The 10,111-nt window shown below is 39.2% G+C and overlaps 1 pseudogene; it reads right to left on the bottom strand.

Moving 5' to 3' along the window:
• Positions 1 to 6,601: 6,601 nt before the first annotated feature.
• Positions 6,602 to 7,308, bottom strand: LOC133762184 (large ribosomal subunit protein uL30-like; annotated as a pseudogene).
• Positions 7,309 to 10,111: the final 2,803 nt, after the last annotated feature.

Here is a 10,111-nt window from a genome sequence, read left to right as displayed (position 1 = left end):
TCTCTCCCTTTTAAATAATAAAATAAGTATTTTAAAAAGAAACAAAGAAAAATACAGTTCTATTTTATTTCACTAGTGAATTTACAAAAACACTGAAGATGATTAAGCACAAATCTTTCTCAAACTCTGAAAAAAAAGAGATAGAATGCTTCCAAGAAAATATTAGCAGAATTATGCACCATGATCAAGTGGGATTTATGCAAAAATTAAAGGGTGGTTCAATATAGGAAAATCAACCAATGTAATAAATTCTGTTAATAGGATAAAGTGAAAATTACACGACTATTTCAACTGATATAGACAAAGGTTTTGGCAAAATGCAGTGCAAATCAGTGCCAAAAGCACTGAACACACTAGGATTAGAAGGGAGATAAAAGGCATCTAGGGAAAATCCACAGCAAAAATCATGCATAATGGTGAGAACCTGAAATTATTCATCTATGACAAGGAACATTAAAGTATCTACACTGACTACTTCCATTCAGCATTATATTGAAAGTTCTACCCAGGACAATTAGGGGAGAAAAAATAACTAAATGCATCCAAATTGGAAAGGAAAACAAACTATTTGTATAAATGGCATGATCTTATATAAAGACATTTCTAGAGAACTTACAACAATAGATTTATAAGGGCTAACACTGTGGCGTAGTAGATTGGGGGTAGGCATCTCATATGGGCACCGGTTCTAGTCCTGCTGCTCCTCTTCTGATCCGGTTCTCAGCTGTGGCCTGGTGGGGAGCAGCAGAGGATGACCCACACCCTTAGGGGAGACCCAGAAGAAGCTCCTTGCTCCTGGCTTTGGATCAGCTCAGCTCTGACCTTTGCAACCATTTGGGGAGTGAACCAGCAGATGGAAGACTTTTCCCTCTTACTCTCCCTCTCTCTGGCTGTAACCCTACTTCCAAAATAAATAAATAATCTTTTTTAAAAATTTTAAAAAATAAATTTATAGTTAGTGGACAATTTCCTAAAAATAGGAAAAATCCAAATGTAGAAAATCAGTTGTATCTCCATATACTCCAATGAAAATCCAAATGATTAAAGTAAGTGTATTTTATACTTTATGTTCTCTGTGAGTGCAAACTGATGAAATCTTTACTTAATATATACTAAATCGATCTTCTGTACATAAAGATAATTGAAAATGAATCTTGATGTGAATGGAATGGGAGAGGGTGTGGGAGATGGGAGGGTTGCGGGTGGGAGGGAAGTTATAGTGGGGGGAAGCCATTGTAATCCATAAACTGTTCTTTGGAAATTTATATTTACTAAATAAAGTTTGTTTTTTTTTTTTTAAAGTAAGTGTAAGACCTGAAAACTATAAAATGTTGTTGAAAGTCCTAAATAAGTGGAAATGCATTCCACATGCATGGATTAGGAAGCTTAATATTGGTAAGATGGAAATGTTCCCTAAGATTCAATGCAATCCCATAAAAGTTCCATCATGTCTCGTGTCTTGGTTTTAGAAAGAAATGAGTGGGCACCACGGCTCAATAGGCTAATCCTCCGCCTGCGGCACCGGCACACCGGGTTCTAGTCCTGGTCGGGGCACCGGATTCTGTCCTGGTTGTCCCTCTCCCAGGCCAGCTCTCTGCTATGGCCCAGGAGTGCACTGGAGGATGGCCCAAGTGCTTGGGCCCTGCACCCGCATGGGAGACCAGGAGAAGCACCTGGCTCCTGCCTTCAGATCAGCGCGATGCGCCGGCTGCAGCGCGCCAGCCACAGCAGCCATTGGAGGGTGAACCAACGGCAAAGGAAGACCTTTGTCTCTCTCTCTCACTGTCCACTCTGCCTGTCAAAAAAAAAAAAAAAGAAAGAAATTACCTGATTCTAAAATTCATATGGAAAAGTAAAGGATACAAATAGCCAAAATGGTTGTGAATTAGAAGAATATTGAAGGACTCATATTTTATTGTTTCAGACTTAAGTCAAGACCATAGCAAACGAAAGAGTAACATGTTGAGATAACCCCTGAGAAGCAAATCAAAGAAATAGAACTTATTGTTTTAGAAATAAAGCCATAAAGATGTTCAAGTTATTTTAGATGAAGGTGCCAAGAATATTCAATGGCAGAATAGTAGTCTCTTTAACAAATGTAACTGGGGCAACAGGATATCCACATTAAAAATAATGAATCTGAAACCTTACATCACATCATACAACAGAAATTAACTCACACTAAAACATTTAAATATATGACATAAAGTTATAGAAATATTAGAAATAGGGGCCAGCACTGTGGTGTAGTGGATGAAGCCCTGGACCGAAGTGCTGGCATCCCATAGGGGTACCGGTTCAAGTTCCAGTTGCTCTGCTTCCAATTATGCTCTCTGCTATGGCCTGGGAAAGCAGTGGAAGATGGCCAAGGTCCTTGGACCCCTGTACCTGCATGGAAGACCTGGAAAAACCTCCTGGCTCCTGGCTTCAGATCAGAGCAGCTCCAGCCATTGCAGCCGATTGGGCAGTAAACCTCTTTGTCTCTCCCTCTTTCTCTCGTGCTCTCTCTCTCTCTCTCACTCTCTCTCTCTGCCTCTCCTTCCCTCTCTGTGTAACTCTGACTTTCAAATAAATAATAAATCTTAAAAAAATAGAAACAAAGTAGATATTCTTGAATTTGGATTAGACAACTCTTTTCAAAGTAGGACACCATCATTTTTAAGTGGTTAACAAAATATGATATTTCTTACAATATGATATTACTTGTCCACAGAAAGCAATGAAGAAAGTAGTAATAAGCTCAAGGATATGGAAAAATATATTCCATGGAAAAGAATTTAGAAAAAAAAGGACTACATATTTAGATTCCATTTATGTTAAATGTTTAGAGTATATATATTCACAAAGTCAGAAAGTAGATAAGTTATTGCCAGGAAATAGAGTGATAGATTCATTGGGAGAGTCAAGTTGTTTTTCTTTTCTTTTCTTTTTTTTTTTGGGGGGGGTAGGGTTGCAAGGATTTCAGAGTACTTAATGGTAACAATTGCACAAAATCATGAATATACCAAACCACCAAATCATACCCTTTAAAGTGTTGAGGATTTTTTTAAGTCTTATCTTCCCTATTAGAATGCCAACTCTCCTGAAATGCATTCTCACAGTCTTTCTTGAACTACACTGTAACAATGAAAGATGCTCCTAGGTGTGCTGGCCCATTAAGTTGCACTAATGCAAATACAATTAATCAATTGCCTAGGAGTAAGATAACTGTATGACAGCTTATGTGATGATAGAGATATGAAGAATGTGATTAGCCCTGGATACATAATCAATTAATCTCCATACAAGGAAGAAATAATATAAATGGGACAATTAAGAAATATAAAGTGCTACAGAGAGAATGCTTTAAAATGGATGGTGCATTGAAAAGACCTTGAAGTCTGAGCACGAAATAAGGAAGGAAGGACATGGACAGTGGAGGCAACAACATAAACAAGTGTGGAAGAATGAAGTAATGTAGTTAAAGCATATGATATAAATAATACCTACTGAAGTGAGGCAGGATCTTCTCAGAATGCACGATGAATTTATGGGGGAAGGAGTAATACACCATTCATTTATATTTATTATTGTCATTAGAATTATCATCATAATTATTATGTTAAGCAAAGAATTCAGAGTGCCTTACCAATGGTTCTATTTCTTGTTTCCATGTCATGCTTGCCTCAGGGGTGTGTTGGGGGATGACACTTAGCTCTCAATGACTGTTCAAGGAAATGAGGACCTTTTTGGATTGAATAAACTTAGTTTTGTGCTGTACCCCCATTACTTTGATAACTAGGATTCTCATTAGTTTTCAACAGGAATACATTCATGTTCAATAGAAAAAAAAAATTACAGACAGCTGGGCTTTTACCTCATGCTCAACTCAACATTGACAAGACTGCATGCTATTCAACAGGAAAAGCAAATTCAGTGCCTGCCTGGCTCAGTTCACATTTTTTTCCTCTTTCCAACCCCCTAGCTGTCTAAGTTTCCAGAAAATTATTTATCTTCAAATTCAGAATGAAACCAAATGACCGAACACCTGAAAGTTACTCAACAGAGTTAGTTTCCTTAAATCATGATATTCAAGAAGATTGAAGAAAATGGAAATGATATGTTTCTACATGTGGATGATAAGAATAATTTAACAATATGCAAGCCTAGAATATAATATAATATAAGGCACAGATAGGAATCCATTTCATGGTCATTTTGAGCATTGACAGGAAAATGAATTAAGGGATTGACAGAATAAATGGAAAGGAGAAAATAAAAGTAGGAGATACTGAACAGGTAGTTTAGTAAATGATAGAAGTAGGGACAAGGCAGATGAAGCAGTCAAGTTTACAAAGCAGTCCTTTGGGAAAAATGGTGATACCATTGTGTGAAAGAAAGATGACAGAATCAAAGGCAGATTTCAGAAGACAATAATTTTGATTCTAAATGTGCTTAATTTGAGATGTCAGTGGAACATCTATTTGTAGATAAGCAGCAAGCAGTTGTTAAATTGGATCTTTTTGTTAGAAAATGAATTTGAAATAGCAACTTTAAGTGAGACATACCAATGTAGAAGCAACATTTAAGTCTACTATAGTGGATTAGGACTTTTATGAAAACAATGTAGTTTAAAAAAGTGTCCTGTTTCAGGCCAGCACCTTGGCTCACTCAGCTAATCCTCTGCCTGTGGCGCCAGCACCCGGGGTTCTAGTCCCGGTTGGGGCGCCGGGTACTAGTCCCGGTTGCTCCTCTTCCAGTCCAGCTCTCAGCTGTGGCCTGGGAGGGCAGAGGAGGATGTCCCAAGTGCTTGGGTCCCTGCACCCGCATGGGAGACCAGGAGGAATTACCGGGCTCCTGGCTTCGGATCAGCACAGCGCCAGCTGTAGCAGCCATTAGGGGAGTGAACCAACGGAAGGAGGACCTTTCTCTCTGTCTCTCTCTCACTGTCTAACTCTGCCTGGCCATAAAAGGAAAAAAAAAAGTGTCCTGTGTCTATTTCTGAATCACCTTTATACATACAACATAAATAATTTTAAAAAATAAAAGATGAGTCCCAGAAGCACTGAAACCATTTCAGGCCAACTTCTACATAGTATTTCACTTCATCCATTGTCACTATCATTCCTACTCTGTTTTGTTGTGGATCCAAGGTAGTGGATCTGTATATAATTTACAGAATTTTACTGGGAGCTTGCCTTTTTGTATTTGCAACATAGAGTGCCTTAGTGATTTATTTCAAGAAATTAGTTCTAACTTTCTTTAACAGTAGTTCCTCCTTCAATGTATTATTCCTCTCTCTCTCTCTCTCTCTCTCTCTCTCTCTCTCTCTCTCCATCTCCTTCTTCCCCACTCTTCCTCTCTTTCTCTCTCTTTTTCTCCATCTCTCCCTCTTTCTGTAGTGTCATTCATTCTGTTACTGATCATTCTTTTTTTTTTTTTTTGGACAGGCAGAGTGAATAGTGAGAGAGAGAGAGAGAGAAAAGTCTTCCTTTTTGCCATTGGTTCACCCTCCAATGGCCGCTGCGGCCGGCTCATTGCACTGATCCGAAGCTAGGAGCCAGGTGCTTCTCCTGGTCTCCCATGGGGTGCAGGGCCCAAGCACTTGGGCCATCCTCCACTGCCTTCCTGGGCCATAGCAGAGAGCTGGCCTGGAAGAGGAACAACCGGGATAGAATCCAGCGCCCCGACCAGGACTAGAACCCAGTGTGCCGGCACTGCAAGGCAGAGGATTAGCCTGTTAAGCCACGGCGCCGGCTGATCATTCTTTCTTGAACTCACATCAAACAAGTTTTTGTTTCCAACATGCAATCAAATCCATTCCTGTCAAGGTCAAAATGTTTGCATATTGTTAAGACAAAAGGCTAATTCTTAAGTGCTTATCTTTCTTGAATTTCATGAAACATTGATATAGTTTACTCTGGCAAATTTCCTTTGCTTGGAATCTGGAAAAGACATTTTTACTTCCCATCTCATGACCTCTTTTCAGAAGTTTTCATGGATCCTCTTTTTCCCAACTGGTATTCACCGTGGGGGCACCTTCTCTCCTCTTCTCTTCTGCATCTGCAACCAGTCTTGGGTGATTCCAGCCAGACAAATAACTTTAAATACCATTTGTAAAACAATAACTCCCATGTTTCAGTTACACTCCAAATTCATCCATAATCCAAGAATCCCACCCAACATTCCACTGAATATCCCCATTTATGTGTCTAAGTACATCGGAATTCAAATAGATCTGAAACTGAGCCCTTGATTCTTATCAACTCTATACACAAATGTAATCCAGTGTGTGAATCAATGTGAGCAGATGCCACACACATGTACCTAGTTTCTCAGATTAGAAACATTGGAATCATCACTGTTACTACTATTTTCTCTCACATTCCTCATGTATGTCATTATAGAACTTCAGCAGCACATTCAAATTGTATCCAAAATCTAATCTTTTTAGCATATTGTTGTTCTGTTCCTGGTCTAGTTCTTCATAATAATTAACTTGGATTACTGATACCATATTCCATGTGGTCTCAGGCTTTTTTATGTTTTTTTTTTTAATTCAATTTGAGTGTAGTTACTGGTTCATACCAGATTAGATTCCAAAAATGCCAAAACAGCCACCTTAATTCATGCTTCTAATAAGTGTGTTGATCTGGTCTTCCCTGTTGTCAGCATTTTCACTGTCTACAAAATGTGTGGTCTTTGTCTTCATCCTAGCTCAGGAAGAAGATAACTTGAAAGACCAACAATATAGATCTCACGAATCATATCCACTATGCAGATGATATTGTATTTCAAAAGAGAATGGGCAATCAGAGTGTTATCTGTCAAGGCAGCTTGCTTCTTATTGATTTTGCCACAGCCACACTTGTAAATTAGCTCATTTCCTGACTTCAGATTCAGATACCCACCAAGCAATATGTGGCTTCACAAACCTCAGCAAGTTGATTGAAGCCTTGCTTAACAAAGGTGCCATTGGAGATCTGGTGAAGGGGAAGGAGCCAAATACTTTTTGAACTTTGGGGCTCACACCATTGACACCTCTGATCCTGATGATAAATGCTAATTTTTGTTCTTCAGGACATAGAAGTTTCTGGCTTTACTTGATATCCTTGCCATATGGATTTCAATTCTGTACATTTGCCTATATTTCTTGTGGTAGCACTTTTGTTTTTGATAGATAAGCTTCCTCCTCACCTTGGAAGCATCTTTTGGGCAAATTTCTTTCTTAGGCACTTGATCTTCAGCTCTGTGAAGTCCCTCTGCTTTTTCTTAAGTTTCTGGCACAGCAGGAAACTTCTCTTCTGAACCCTCCAGGATTCCAGTCATAGAACAGTCTACTGTCAGTTTTCTTACTCTTTATACACTACACACACACACACACACACTCACACCACTGACTACACAATAACCAAAAAGACCCTTCTAAAATGCCTCCTCTGATGACCATGTCTCTACCTTAAAAAATCTTTCCATAGCATTTCTCATAAAAGCAAAGAACTTACTATGGCTTCAGGGCTCATAATCCAAATTTAATTTTCAACAATTTCCTACCACCATTATCACTAGCTTTCCAATTAGGGAAGCTAAAGCCTTTTTTTTTTTTTAAGATTTATTTATTTATTTGAAAGGCAGAGCTACAGAGAAAGAGAGAGAGGCAAAGACAGAGAGAGAAAAATCTTCCATCTGCTGATTCACTCCCCAAATAGCTGCAACGGCCAGCGCTGGTATGATCTGAAGTCAAGAGCCTGGAGCTTCTTCCGGATCTCTCATGTGGGTGTAGAGGTTCAAGGGTTTTCCCAGGCACATTCACAGGGAGCCATATCAGAAATGGAGCAGCCAAGACTTGAACCAATGCCAATAGGGGATGTTGGAACCACAGGCAGCAGCTTTACCCACTATACCACAATGCCAGCACCAGTACATTCTTATTTTAAGCCCATTTGTCCTGCTGCCCAACACCTGCACCAACACTGACTGTGTTCCTATTTCCATTCAGGTCCAAGATCAGGTTTTAACACCAGAAGAAGCCTTCTTAGAATACCATTTGTACCCTGTCTCCTTAACATGGTTGTCTGTCTTCAGAGCACATATCAATACCTGATATTGTACAATGGATTATTATTGCCTGCCTTTCACTGTATAAGCATAACACAGGCTGATAATATCTGATTTTGATCAACAACTTAGCACTCATGCCCAAAATAATATTAGCCACAGAGTGAGCATTCAAATATTTTTTAGGAAAATGAGTGGACAAGAGAGGATTATCAACAGTGTGGGTCAATTTAAAAGACAAAATGAGAGTGGGCATTTGGCCTGGTGGTTAAGATGCTGGTTAGGATGCCCAATATCAGAATCCCAGAGACGGAGTCCCAGTTTCACTGCCATTTCCACTTCCGCTAATAGTGAACCCTCCGGAGGGCAGCAGGTGATGGCTCTAATAGCTGGATCCCTGCCACCCACATGGAAATTCCGGATTGAATTCCTAGCTCCTGGCTGCAGCCCTGCCCAGCCATAGACATTGTGAGCATTTTGGGAGTTAACTGGAAGAGGGAAGATCTTGGTCAGTCTGTGTGTCTCTCTCTGTTTCTCTACCTCTCAAATAACACAATTTTTTAAAAGGTGAAATGAAAAGGCCACTTTATTTGTTTGACAAAAGTGCCTTTAGGGAAGGCAGAAAACTAACAGGGGAAGGAATAAACATATTTAAGGTATTTTTGTGAACATGTTCCCCAGAATACTTGAAGGAAGAATTTAGTATTGATGATCATAAATAAAATATTGGGGGGGGGGGAAATGTTAGTAAAATGGCACAGTCTTATCTGTGATGCGATCTACACCCTGACACCATCCTCAGCTCCAGCCCCCACCGCCATTGCTGGAAGCCAGGTGACCCCCATGTCCCAACCACTGTTGTCAGCCCCACCCCCATCCTAATGGGATTCTCTGCTCCTGCTTCCCTGCCCACCCCCAGCAAAGTTTTAAGAGGACCTGTTCCTGAACACGTGGCTCTCTTTCTCTCCATCTCCTGATCTCTCTCAATCTCTCTGTCTCTTGATATCCCTCCCTGCCCCCCCCCCCTTATACTCTCCTCCTCCCTCTTTTCCTTCTTCTCACCTTCCCTCATGTGTTGGGTTTCCCCCAATTAACCCTTCATCTTAAAAAAAAAGAGAAACTATTAGGGATAAGGTTAAAATATAAATATAATTTGAGGGATCGGCATTTTGGCACAACAGGTGCCTGTGTTGCTGGCATCCTATATGAATGCCTTTTTCTTCTTGGCTCCTCCAGTTCTGATCCAGCGCCCTACTAATGTGCCTGGGAAAGTAATGGAAGATGAGCTGAATGCTTGGGACGCTGACACCTTTGTAAGAGATCCAGATGCAGTTCTTCGCTTCAGCCTGGCCCAGCCCTGATGGTTGAGGGTTTTGGGGAGTGAACCAGTGGATGGAAGAACACTGTCTCTGTCTCTCTGTCTCGTGTGTGTATACCTCTCTTTCTGTAAATCTGGCTTTCAAATAAATAAGTAAATCTTTAAATATATATATAATTAGTAAAATAAATTAATTTTTATTTTTTAAAATTCCTAATTAGTATGTTTCTTGTTGTATTACTTCTATAAAAATAGTACATTAAATCTCAATGTAAACAAATATTTACTTGTATATTTCATATCCAAAGCAACACATTTTTCAAAGGGAAATATAATTATAAGCCTTTCTTCAGTTTTAAGTTTGGACACAAAAGATAGAAAGTTAAAATTTAGGTTCTCAATAACATGTTATGAAGTAATCCTTGCCCTTCGACTACTAGAGATATTTAGCTTGTTTTTCTTTAATGAAAAGGAAAGAATATTCACCAGTGAGAGTTGAGTGGCTCCTTGAAAACATCTGTTACCTCAGAGGAGCAGAACCAATATTAGAATTTGATAAATTAGTTGCACAGAAGTTTAGTATGCATGAGAAAGGTACAGATTGCTAGGAGCATATAAACAATACTAATTTGAATATGTAAATTTATTCTTATACCTAAGATTTTTTTTATTATTTTATGACCAATTTTTTTGACAATAAAAGGAATCTGACTCCTTGCTTTTATGCAAAACTAACTATTTTTATAAACTGCAGTT

Source organism: Lepus europaeus, chromosome 1 (genome assembly GCF_033115175.1).
Source record: "Lepus europaeus isolate LE1 chromosome 1, mLepTim1.pri, whole genome shotgun sequence".
Lineage (NCBI taxonomy): Eukaryota > Metazoa > Chordata > Mammalia > Lagomorpha > Leporidae > Lepus > Lepus europaeus.
Note: the sequence above shows the minus strand (reverse complement) of the source record. Positions and strands in the feature narration are given on the sequence as shown.